General features: G+C 45.1%; 1 pseudogene; it reads right to left on the bottom strand.

Annotated features, from left to right (window-relative positions):
- Positions 1–2,499: 2,499 nt before the first annotated feature.
- On the bottom strand, positions 2,500–5,154 carry LOC144125064 (uncharacterized; annotated as a pseudogene).
- Positions 5,155–10,929: the final 5,775 nt, after the last annotated feature.

The raw sequence follows: 10,929 nt of genomic DNA, 5'->3' as shown, positions 1-10,929 counted from the left end.
TCTTCACTATTTATCATCCCCATTTTCATTTTGAAACAGCGCAACAAAGACGGGACGTGGAAACTGAGGTGTAAAGACAAACAAGCGCTGACTAACAACTGGGTTTATTGAAAAAAACACGCAAAATATATACAGAGTTAGGAAAGACTAATCGCCACCATAGTCAACTCATGCCACATGTGACGCCAGATATCCAATCTCCCCTTCGGAAAGGGCGACCGATGGGCAACTAATGCACGTTGCGCCTTTCTCACGTATAATAAAAGCTTCAAAAACTTCTCGCGTCATCTTATCACAATGGCGAAACACGATATTAGTGTTCTTATAGTCGGGGGTACATTTGCATTTCTTGCAACGGAATGCACCTTTAGTGAGAGGGTCTCCTTCTGTTTTTCTTTTTTCGTACTCTTTTTCGTGTTTACATTTGCACCTTCTGCAGTGGACCGCCACGTGTGACAGGGGGTCTTTTTTTCTGGTGTTCTCATGTTCCATGAGTCGCTTGTTTATGCATCTTCCTGTTTGGCCAATATATGTGGCGCCACACGAGAAGGGAATTTGGTACACTACCCCTACCTCGCAAGGTACATAAGGGGAAACATGGCGCACCTGACAAGCCCTTTTGTTTCCCTCCTGCCTCTGCCTTACCTGTCTACACATTCTGCCTAATTTCTTCGGGGCAGAAAATACGACGTCAACGCCATATCTGCCTGCCACTTTTTTGAGCCCATGGGACATGCTGTGCGCATATGGAACCACTGCCGGCCTTTTATTATTATTGCCGGCCGAGTGCAAGAAATGAAAATAAAAATAAAAGGCCGGCAGTGGTTCCATATGCGCACAGCATGTCCCATGGGCTCAAAAAAGTGGCAGGCAGATATGGCGTTGACGTCGTATTTTCTGCCCCGAAGAAATTAGGCAGAATGTGTAGACAGGTAAGGCAGAGGCAGGAGGGAAACAAAAGGGCTTGTCAGGTGCGCCATGTTTCCCCTTATGTACCTTGCGAGGTAGGGGTAGTGTACCAAATTCCCTTCTCGTGTGGCGCCACATATATTGGCCAAACAGGAAGATGCATAAACAAGCGACTCATGGAACATGAGAACACCAGAAAAAAAGACCCCCTGTCACACGTGGCGGTCCACTGCAGAAGGTGCAAATGTAAACACGAAAAAGAGTACGAAAAAAGAAAAACAGAAGGAGACCCTCTCACTAAAGGTGCATTCCGTTGCAAGAAATGCAAATGTACCCCCGACTATAAGAACACTAATATCGTGTTTCGCCATTGTGATAAGATGACGCGAGAAGTTTTTGAAGCTTTTCTTATACGTGAGAAAGGCGCAACGTGCATTGGTTGCCCATCGGTCGCCCTTTCCGAAGGGGAGATTGGATATCTGGCGTCACATGTGGCATGAGTTGACTATGGTGGCGATTAGTCTTTCCTAACTCTGTATATATTTTGCGTGTTTTTTTCAATAAACCCAGTTGTTAGTCAGCGCTTGTTTGTCTTTACACCTCAGTTTCCACGTCCCGTCTTTGTTGCGCTGTTTCAAAATGGATACGTACCAACTTGCCCAAATTTCTGCTTTACTCAATATTATCATCCCCAACTGTTCCCAATTCAGGCCTCAGAATACCTTCTTTAAACAGATGGTGATTAGCATTGGCGGGATCGGATCTACTTGCCTGACGCCATTACTTATTGAAATTTATTGCTGACTTTATACGCGACTATGGTAGCTGTGCAGTTGCTATAGATCTCTTCCAGTATTTTTCACATAAGCCTCTGCTATACCCTGATTCCGCAATGCCTCTATGACTGCTGGGATTTACGCTGAGTGGAATGCTTTCTCGTAATCAATGAAGGCTGTATATAGGGGTTGGTTATATTTTGCGCATTTCTTTATAACCTGATTGAGAGTGTGAATTTGATCTACTGTGGAATATTCTTTATGGAAGCTTGCCAGATCATTTCGTTGACAAATGTCTAAAGCTGCCCTGACTCTATTAGTGATTACTTCAGTATATATTTGTAGCAACGTACAGTTAGCTGATCGGGCTGTATTTTTTCAAGTTCTTCGCGTCTCCTTTCTTATGAATTAAGATAATGTTTGCGTTCTTCCAAGCTTCTGGTGCATATCCCTTCAAGAGAGCATATCCCTTGGTGGGAGCATTCTTTGAGTTTCAGTGATGGATGAATGCATTCAGGGCAGGCAAGCATTGAGAAAACTGAAGGAAGGATATCAGTGTCAATTATGCTGTTTGCTTGGGCTGAAAAATCCGGTCACAGAGCTTCATACATTTCTGTGACGTTCCCAAGCTTCTTGGCACCGACCGAGACAGCCGCTCAGCAGACAGACACTTCATGTGTCGATTCCCAGCGAATTTGCGTATTTGTGATTTCTGGGGTCTGAGTTTTTAGCAATACGAGTCAGAATACACCCTTTTTGCTCCATATGCTGTATCGCAGGACATGTTGAAGCTGCGAAACGCTATTTTAGCACTTCAGGCTCGTCTAAACAAAGCCAGAGTAATTAAAACGACACACAGACTTCGAGAGTCAGGCGTGCACTTTGTGTCGTTTTTAAAGTTTTAGTAAATAATAATTGATCCGTAGCCAAGCATGTGGATACGAGCCATCATTGCAGACAGGAGATCATAAAAAGATAATGATAATAATAACTATATAACAAATATTACTCATTTCCAAAACCCATGCATTTCAGTTTTGGTTACTCATTACCTAATACTGATACAAACATTATTTTTGTTGTAAGGCGTTCCTGAATGTTTGGGGATACTTATGTTGTAAAAAGCATAAAATAAACTTATGAGTGTGACTCCCATCTTAAAAGAAATATTGCAATTTTTTTTCATTCCTAGTCCTTTGCGACACGCATTAAGATATAGCCATCAGAAAAATTTGAAACTGCCTGTGCATGCTCTTGATAGCCAATATTTCACTAAAATATTATAATCAGTCCGATATCTTAAGTACTTAAAAAATTAGGTCGCGTCTTCATATGTACACACTGTGACTCAATACAACGAAGTCAGCAAAAAACAATCGAAGGCTTTATTGCACGAAAATATTGCAGGTTAACCAATACAATATACATTCTGCGGTCATTGGTGGTAAGGATGTAGAGCGGTTTATTGGCACGATGGAAGCGCCGGCTACGAAGACCTTGGCACAGGCAATCTACGAGGCAGAGAGCCGAGAGACCGGTCACAAGCGGCTGTGTTCCATCCAGCACGAGCATCCAACCGGCGGCGCGAGCGCTTCGTCGTCGTTGGCTTCGGGGCTGGTTCATCATCTTCATTCCAAGTGCCCCGGCGGAAAGAGGGAGCCATCCTGGCGACTCAAGGAGAGGAGACTACGAGGGGGCTATAATACGGCTTCAAGCGGCTGACGTGAACGTCGTCGCGGCCACGGCGGCGATGGTCCGAAGAAGGTGTCACCAGTTCGATAATGTAGTTGACCGGTGACGTACGCTCCAAGATGCGGTAAGGGCCGATGTGCTTGGCCGAAAATTTGGACGTATTCGGAACAGAGAGCCACACCAGTGAGCCAGTGGAGAAGTGAACCGCGGGCGTGTCTTGATCGGAAGCATGGGTACGGAGACCTTGACGTTCGGCGGAGAAGGAGCGAGCCAACTGGCGGCACTGCTCAGCATGGCGGGTGATGTCAGAGAGGGAAGCATATTCCGAGCTGTCGGGGTTGTAAGGGAGGATTGTATCCAACATACAAGAAGGTTCGCGTCCGAATAAAATAAAGAATGGGGAAAAGCCGGTGGTTGCTTGAGAGGCGGTGTTATATGCATAGGTGACGAACGGAAGAGCCTGATCCCAATTGGAGCTGTCGGAGTGAATGTACATGGCGATCATGTCCCCAAGAGTACGGTTGAAGCGTTCGGTGAGGCCGTTGGTTTGAGGGTGGTAAGCAGTAGTGGTTCGGTGGACTGTGTGGCACGCAGCGAGAAGCTCGTGAAGAACTTTAGACAAGAGAACACGGCCGCGGTCACTGAGAAGTTCGCGAGGAGCACCGTGACGCAGGACAAAGTGATAAAGAAGGAAGAATTCTACAAGGAAGACATTTTTGATCATGTTATTCCTTATTTTTGTGTGAAATTGATAAAAACAATCATTAGTGGGGGACGGGCACAAGAAAACTTCGCACTTTCAGCATCGAACTCGTGATTTGAAATTGCATCCAGGTCTTCGGAAACGCTGTAGGAATCGTGCATCCACGTGTTGAGGCCAGTGCGCTTTACAATCAAAACGAACAAAGTTTGTGGAAAGGGGTCCACTATTGTGAGGGAACTTTAGTACTCCTATGTAAATCAGAATGCCAAAAAAACACTTTAATTTCTTGCACGGAGCACGAGAGTTCTGTTCCTGTGTTATGCAGGACAAAAATATTTGTGTACTTCGTGAAGTCTTCAAACACTTCGTCCGTGAAATACTTCATGAAGTAATTTAGCGGTTTCTGTGGAGTTGATCCGCCAAGCGGCTGTCCACTGGATTGAAAGGTTTGGAGAGCTATTTGACATGTTTCACTTTTTTGCAGGCGTCTCGTCACTGTCACTGTGATCTTCCTCAGCGTCTGCCGGATGCATTGTAGGATCATGCTCCTCATCCGATGTAGTATCCTACAAATGTAAAGCCAAAATGACGCAGCTGCTCACAAGAGATTTCACCACTTGCCACTTATCGCTTGAACTGTCAGCACATCAGCGACTTCATCGTCAGAAAGCTCAGCGTCTGACACATCTCCATTCATGATGGCGTCAAAAAGCTGGTCGACTGACGAGTTCGAAGCCTTGCGTCTTGTTCTAGCATGGTTTTGAATGCCTGTAAAAGGAAAAAAGAATCAGGAAGGTAGAAACGCTACACTCGCACTGTTCCACAAGGATGTAGCAGCGGCCGCCTAAGCAGTGTATTTGTAACACATTGTGTACAAATGGATACGCAGTGATAAACATGACGGCCGTTTCCGAACCAGTGCTGGAATAAAAACTAAATGCATATTATTGTAATCTGTAGCACTTATATATTAAGGCCGCAGCTTTAGTTTTTCTTATTCAATATTTTAAATAAACAGAAAAGAAAAAACCAGGAGCACCTACTTGACGAGCCGTAGAACGCAGAAGCGTCCATCTTGTTCGCTTGTTTTGGTAAAGCATTTGGCGCAGCAATCATGAGATGGCAGAACAGTCGGGTAGAGCGGAAAATTCTAATGCTACCTGAGTGGCCCAAGTGTCGATGACGGTGATAGAAACTCGCAAAAAAGCTCGCGAAAATCGCATGCACAATTGTACACGCCATGTCACAAAGGGCTAGGCACGTTCTCCATTGTTCTGCTTGCCGTAGTGGACAGCACTTACAATTTTACGGTAGTAGACGTTGTTGCTAACGGGAAGCAGAGTGATGGAGGAGTCCTGCAAGAATCAAATTTTGGAAAGCGCCTTGAGAGTGGACAGCTAGACCCGCCAAGAGACCTGCCCCTGCCTGCCACGTCCCTGCCTGCACCTTGCGTCTTTGTCAGGGATGTGGCCTTTAAGCTGCGACATGATTTTTTAGGCCAAACCCTGGGCGCGGTTTGGAGGCCGGAAAACGGGTCTTCAACTTCCACCTCAGCCAAGCAAGGTAACGAGAACAAAACTGATTGCGTCAAGACTAACACATCACATAACATATGCAGTATGCTCTTGCGCAGCCTGTTTTGAGTACCTTGCAGCAAGCATACATTATATGCTGGAAGTTTCACTTTGTGTCAGGTTACAGATACGCTAAAGATTATGTGCAAGATATGAAGTGTGAACGGCTGGAGCATTTATTGCAAATTACAGTCTTCGCATTGGACGTGTCAGTTATGCGTTGAATGTCATAACCCTGGTCAGGTGACACAGAACTTAGTGCATTAATTGTTAGTGCTTTTTTTCCTAATTAAAAAAAGTAGAGAAAAGTAGCTGTGCCTGGGCATCTTTTTGTAGAAACAAGAGCTGATATGCTTCTGTATTTTCATCGTCAAGCAGGGGATGTGCTGAGAACGCTTTCCAAATCTTTGTAACTCGTTCGAGGATTCTCGAAAGAACAATAGGGGAAACGCCAAAGAACGCTTGAGACCTGGTGAAGGCATTGTGCGTACTGTACAATTATTTGATGTCTAGGAATCTAGGAGACAGCAGTTGTATTGTCTCCCTGAGTATGCCGACACTATCCGCGCAGGTGGCCACAGAAAACATGGCCAGTGGCATCAGCAACTAGCAGCCAATTACCCCACGCAACCTCACTGTAATATTCAAATAAATGCTTTCACCACCACCCATGCAATTCGCACGCACCACGGCAAGAAACTTAGAAGCCAGGGCCCGCTATGTTCTGGATATGTACCAGCAATATTTTAGCAGTCCTGATGGCAGAGTGCCTTCGCAGGACGCATTACTGTACTGAGAGCAAATCAGATAGCCATTAAGTGCTGTCAAATAAATGTTATTTGCCTTTTTGAAAATGTTTGTCTCAAGAATATGGTGTGCATGAAGCATGGAAAAAAAATCAGTTCGGTTATCTGAACGACCAGCTATTCCACAAGTAAAGCGCAGCAAAAGCACCGTTTACCTCCAAAAGAGAACAATATCATAATAATTTGTAGCATATTTTATTGCACTTACATATCTACACAAATCTATACAGTAGCCAAAGTAATCAGAACATTAATGATTGTGACAGCAGCGCACAGCAATGCGTCATCCCTTCAGTAACAAAAGAGGTAATAAAGAAAGCCTTAGGAGCAATGAAAAGGGGGAAAGCAGCTGGGGAGGATAAGGTAACAGCAAACCTGTTGAGAGACGGGGGAGAGATTCTGGTAGAAAAATAAGCCACTCTGTATACGCAATGCCTGCAGATGAACTCTGCAGATGAACTGCAAATCATGATCAATGATTTAGATAGGCAGAGCAAAACGGTGGGTCTAAAATTTAAAACGCAGAAAACCAGTTATGTTCTACAGCCAGCAAGGGAAAAGCAGTTCTCTATTGGAAGCGAGGCGCAGGAAGTGGTAAAGGAATACGTCTACTTAGGGCAGTAGTGACAACTGATAGGGGTCATGAGAGGGAAATAAATAGAAGGATAAGAATGATGTGGAGCGCATAAGGCATGTTCTCTTTGATCATGAATAGTAGGTTACCAATATCGCTCAAGAGAAAAGTGTACAACAGCTGTATCTTACCGGTACTCACACACGAGGCAGAAACTTGAAGGCCAACGAAAAGGGTTCAGCTTAAGTTAAAGACAGCACAGCGATCCATGGAAAGGAAAATGATAGGCGTAACGTTAAGACGCGGGAAGGGGATAGAGTGGGTGAGAGAACAAATGTGTGTTAATGGCATCCTAGTCGAAATCAAGAGGAAGAAATGGGCTTGGGCAGGGCATGTACTGCGAAGGCAAGAGAACCGCTGGTCCTTAAGGGTAACGGAGTGGATTCCAAGAGAATACAAGCGTAGCAGGAAGCGGCAGAAGGTTAGTTGGGCGGATGAGATTAGGAAGTTTGCAGGCATAGGTTCGGCGCAGCTGGCAAAGGACAGGGTTAATTAGATAGACATGGGAGAGGCCTTTGCACTGCAGTTCGTGTAGTCAGGCTGATCCATAATATAAATCTTGCAGTGGCTTCGCAATGGCTCTGGAATTTTATCGATATCGTTAGCTAAAGATAAGCACAAATACTCAGTTGAGTCCGGTTTTGCGTTGTGGTCTTTTTCGATGCTCTCAATTTCAGCAATAAATAGATCGATTTTTCATTTTGATCTTTTTTTGCTCCCAGAAGGCTGCATAGAGGTGGCGCTTGAGAAAGCTGTTGACATGGCATCGGGCGAAGGAACGGACGGACATGGGGATGAGTTTGGTTGATAAGTGCGTTGAGAGTTTTTAGATGTGGACACGCCAGAACAGCTTGTTTGGGGGCTGGGAGCACGCTTTTCCGAAACCATGTCAGAAGGAAATGTGTCGGGGAGTCTGCATGGCCTTCTTAATAACCTTCTAGCACTTCGGCGATGGAATCGTCTTCAGCAGCTGCTTAAGGAACGTTGCTGGAAGATCTGCGGGGAAACGCTACTTGCTTGTCAACACCATAAGCCATCAGCATAAATTACACCTTGTGTCAGCTGCAACTTTTGTACCCCAGCGAAATTATTGTTCTGACTTAACTCTTGACATGCAGATGAACTGTGTTTAACAAGGGCGAGGCTGTTTGCTGGGTTCCATCATGGTGTTGCTTAATTTCATGTCAGTTTTTTCATATCATTTTGGGAGACAGGCTAGATTTATTTCATCTTTTATTATCAAATTTGTGTGATCTGACTTTTTTACTAAGGTCATTTGTTGGCTAAGAAAGCTAGCCACTGTCCTGCCCAGAAATCCTACTTCAATACCATGGTCGATTATTTTAGCACAGTTGTTGTTTGTAGCCTCTTTCGTATGCTTGAGTTTGTTGGTAAATGCAAGATATTTCTTCCATAATAGGATTTTGAACTGATGGTATGCGGTATTAAATGTTGCAACTTTTTGCATAGGCTACTACAGGCGCCGTGTCAGAGGGCTTCATATTTAGACAATCCGAGGCTGTTGAACCTGCAATAACGCTATATACCACATTAATGCATTTTGCTCCCATCAAACTGTACATGCCTCAAATCCCTCTTGTTGCCTTACTGTTAAATTAAGTGAAGACTTGTGCAAAAATAACTAAAACCTCAAGAGTGGACACGCCGGGAAAACATTCTCAAAAATAAATTATGGTTGAAGAAGTGTTATACTCACCCACGCAGCTTGATGATGTCCCGCAAGAACATCATCTGCTCAAAATATGGCCATGATGAGCTGGAGTCATCTGCTTCCGACCCCCTTTTATGCGTTGCATATTGCAATCACTCAGTTCAGCCCTTGGCCGCGGCCGGGCAGCCACCATTGACCTTTAGCGCAACCATGTGACGTGACGTCACGACAGCCGGAGGAAAAGCTGGGCCCCAACTCGCGTGGTCGCGCGCGGCGGCAGCCACCACCTGACTCCCGCTCCTCCCGCTAGGGGCGCTGCGCCGGCCCGTGACGTCACGGAGGAAAAGCTGGGCCCCAACTCGCGCGGTCGCGCGCGGCCGCAGCCACCACCTGACTCCCGCTCCTCCCGCTAGGGGCGCTGCGCTATGATTGACGTCACGGCACATGTATAAAAGAGCTGCGCTCCTTCGCCGGGACAGTCTTATACCCCTGTCACACGGGCATTTCGAGGGCCCTCGAACCGATAGTCTATCGACTCAAAGGCGATTGAGCGCTGCTACACGGGCAGTTTCAATCGCGATCGAGTCAGTAGTCTATCGAGTCAACGGAGCAGCACGGAACTCCATCGAGATATGCAACGCATTCTCGGCTTAACCAAGCTAAGCCTGGTCATTTTTTTTTTCTACAATTCTTTCACTTTCTTGCAAAACGTTCCGCGGAGGTTTCGCCATCTTAGTGTCGCCGCCACATCACCTATGGATAGATTGAAAATGCCAGGACACTGTCAAGAAAGCAGTATTATATACATCCTAAATCCTAGTAGTGCTGTGTAGCCCGAGCACACTTCTAAAAGCCTAGCAGAAGTAGTCCAAAAGTAAGACAATTGCAAGGTTTACTCCATCATTCAATTTTAGTTAGGAAGCTATTTTATGCCCTAGCTGGGATGTGCAGATGAACGATACTTTTCTTCTCAGCATTTTAAACTTGAAGACACAGTTCAAATCACACCACATCATTGTACCTTAGTTCTGACTATTAGGAAAAAAAAAGGATTGCCAGTAATATTTTTTTGAAACGTGAGGCATTTCTTGCGTTTCCCTTTCTTTGCTTGGCAGAACAGTTATCCAAGAAAGGTACTGTCTACTGTACTAAAGGTGTTTCTGCAAGGGTGAAGGTCAAGAGTTAAACAATCGCTTGATTTACTGTCGTCTTAACACCGCCGTAACACTTACCGAACCACTAGCTCCTAAAGGCTAAAGGAAGCTTCGTGAGCTGAACACCTTCTGTAGTCAATAACATGCAATGTTCCAACAATATAAAAACGGGCAGCCGGTTGTTATTGTGGAGGTCAGGCACCATCATGCAAAAGACTGGAAGTATAACCTTCGTCAAAAGTATATAGCCGAAGGGGTTTGCTTCTAAGGCAGATAGCGGGGCTCCGTAGCACACTTGGCAGCCATAAGATTGGAAGAGTTGAAGAAGAGAGTTCTTGTCTTGATGAGATTTCGGATCACCAAGGATGAAAAAAGAGTCGATGTGCAGCGCTCAGAAGCAAACCGCTCGGGAAGTATTTTTGACAAACGTTGTGCATTTGCTCCTTTGTGTTCTGTAACGTAGGGGTACATGCACTTTATAAGGTGTTTTTATCTGCGTTTAACTGACCTAGCATTTCTTCTCGATATACAAAACGCAATATGCAATGATGATTTATCTGTGATATTAATAATAATAATAATAATTGGTTTTTGGGGAAAGGTAATGGCGCAGCATCTGTCTCATATCGTTGGACACTTTAGCCGCGCCGTAAGAGAAGGGATAAAGGAGGGTGTGAAAGAAGAAATGAAGAGGTGCCGTAGTGAAGAGCTCTGGAATAATTTCGACCAACTGGGGATATTTAACGTGCACTGACATCGCACAGCACACGGGCACCTTAGTGTTTTGCCTCCATAAAAACGCATCCACCGCTGTCGGGTTCGAACCCGGGAACTCCGGATCACTAGCCGAGCGCCCTAACGACTGAGCCACCACGGCGGGTATTATCTGTAATGTTGAAGTAATTTTCTGTCTTGTACAGTGTCATGTGTTATACATTCAATTATTCATGTGGTTGTTGTGGCTGAATTGCTCTCTGGCACATCGCAGTGGCTACCAACGATGTGAGTG

This window comes from Amblyomma americanum, chromosome 1 (genome assembly GCF_052857255.1).
Source record: "Amblyomma americanum isolate KBUSLIRL-KWMA chromosome 1, ASM5285725v1, whole genome shotgun sequence".
NCBI classification, from domain to species: Eukaryota; Metazoa; Arthropoda; class Arachnida; order Ixodida; family Ixodidae; genus Amblyomma; species Amblyomma americanum.
The sequence above is the reverse complement of the archived record's forward strand: the minus strand, read 5'-3'. Positions and strand labels throughout refer to the sequence as shown.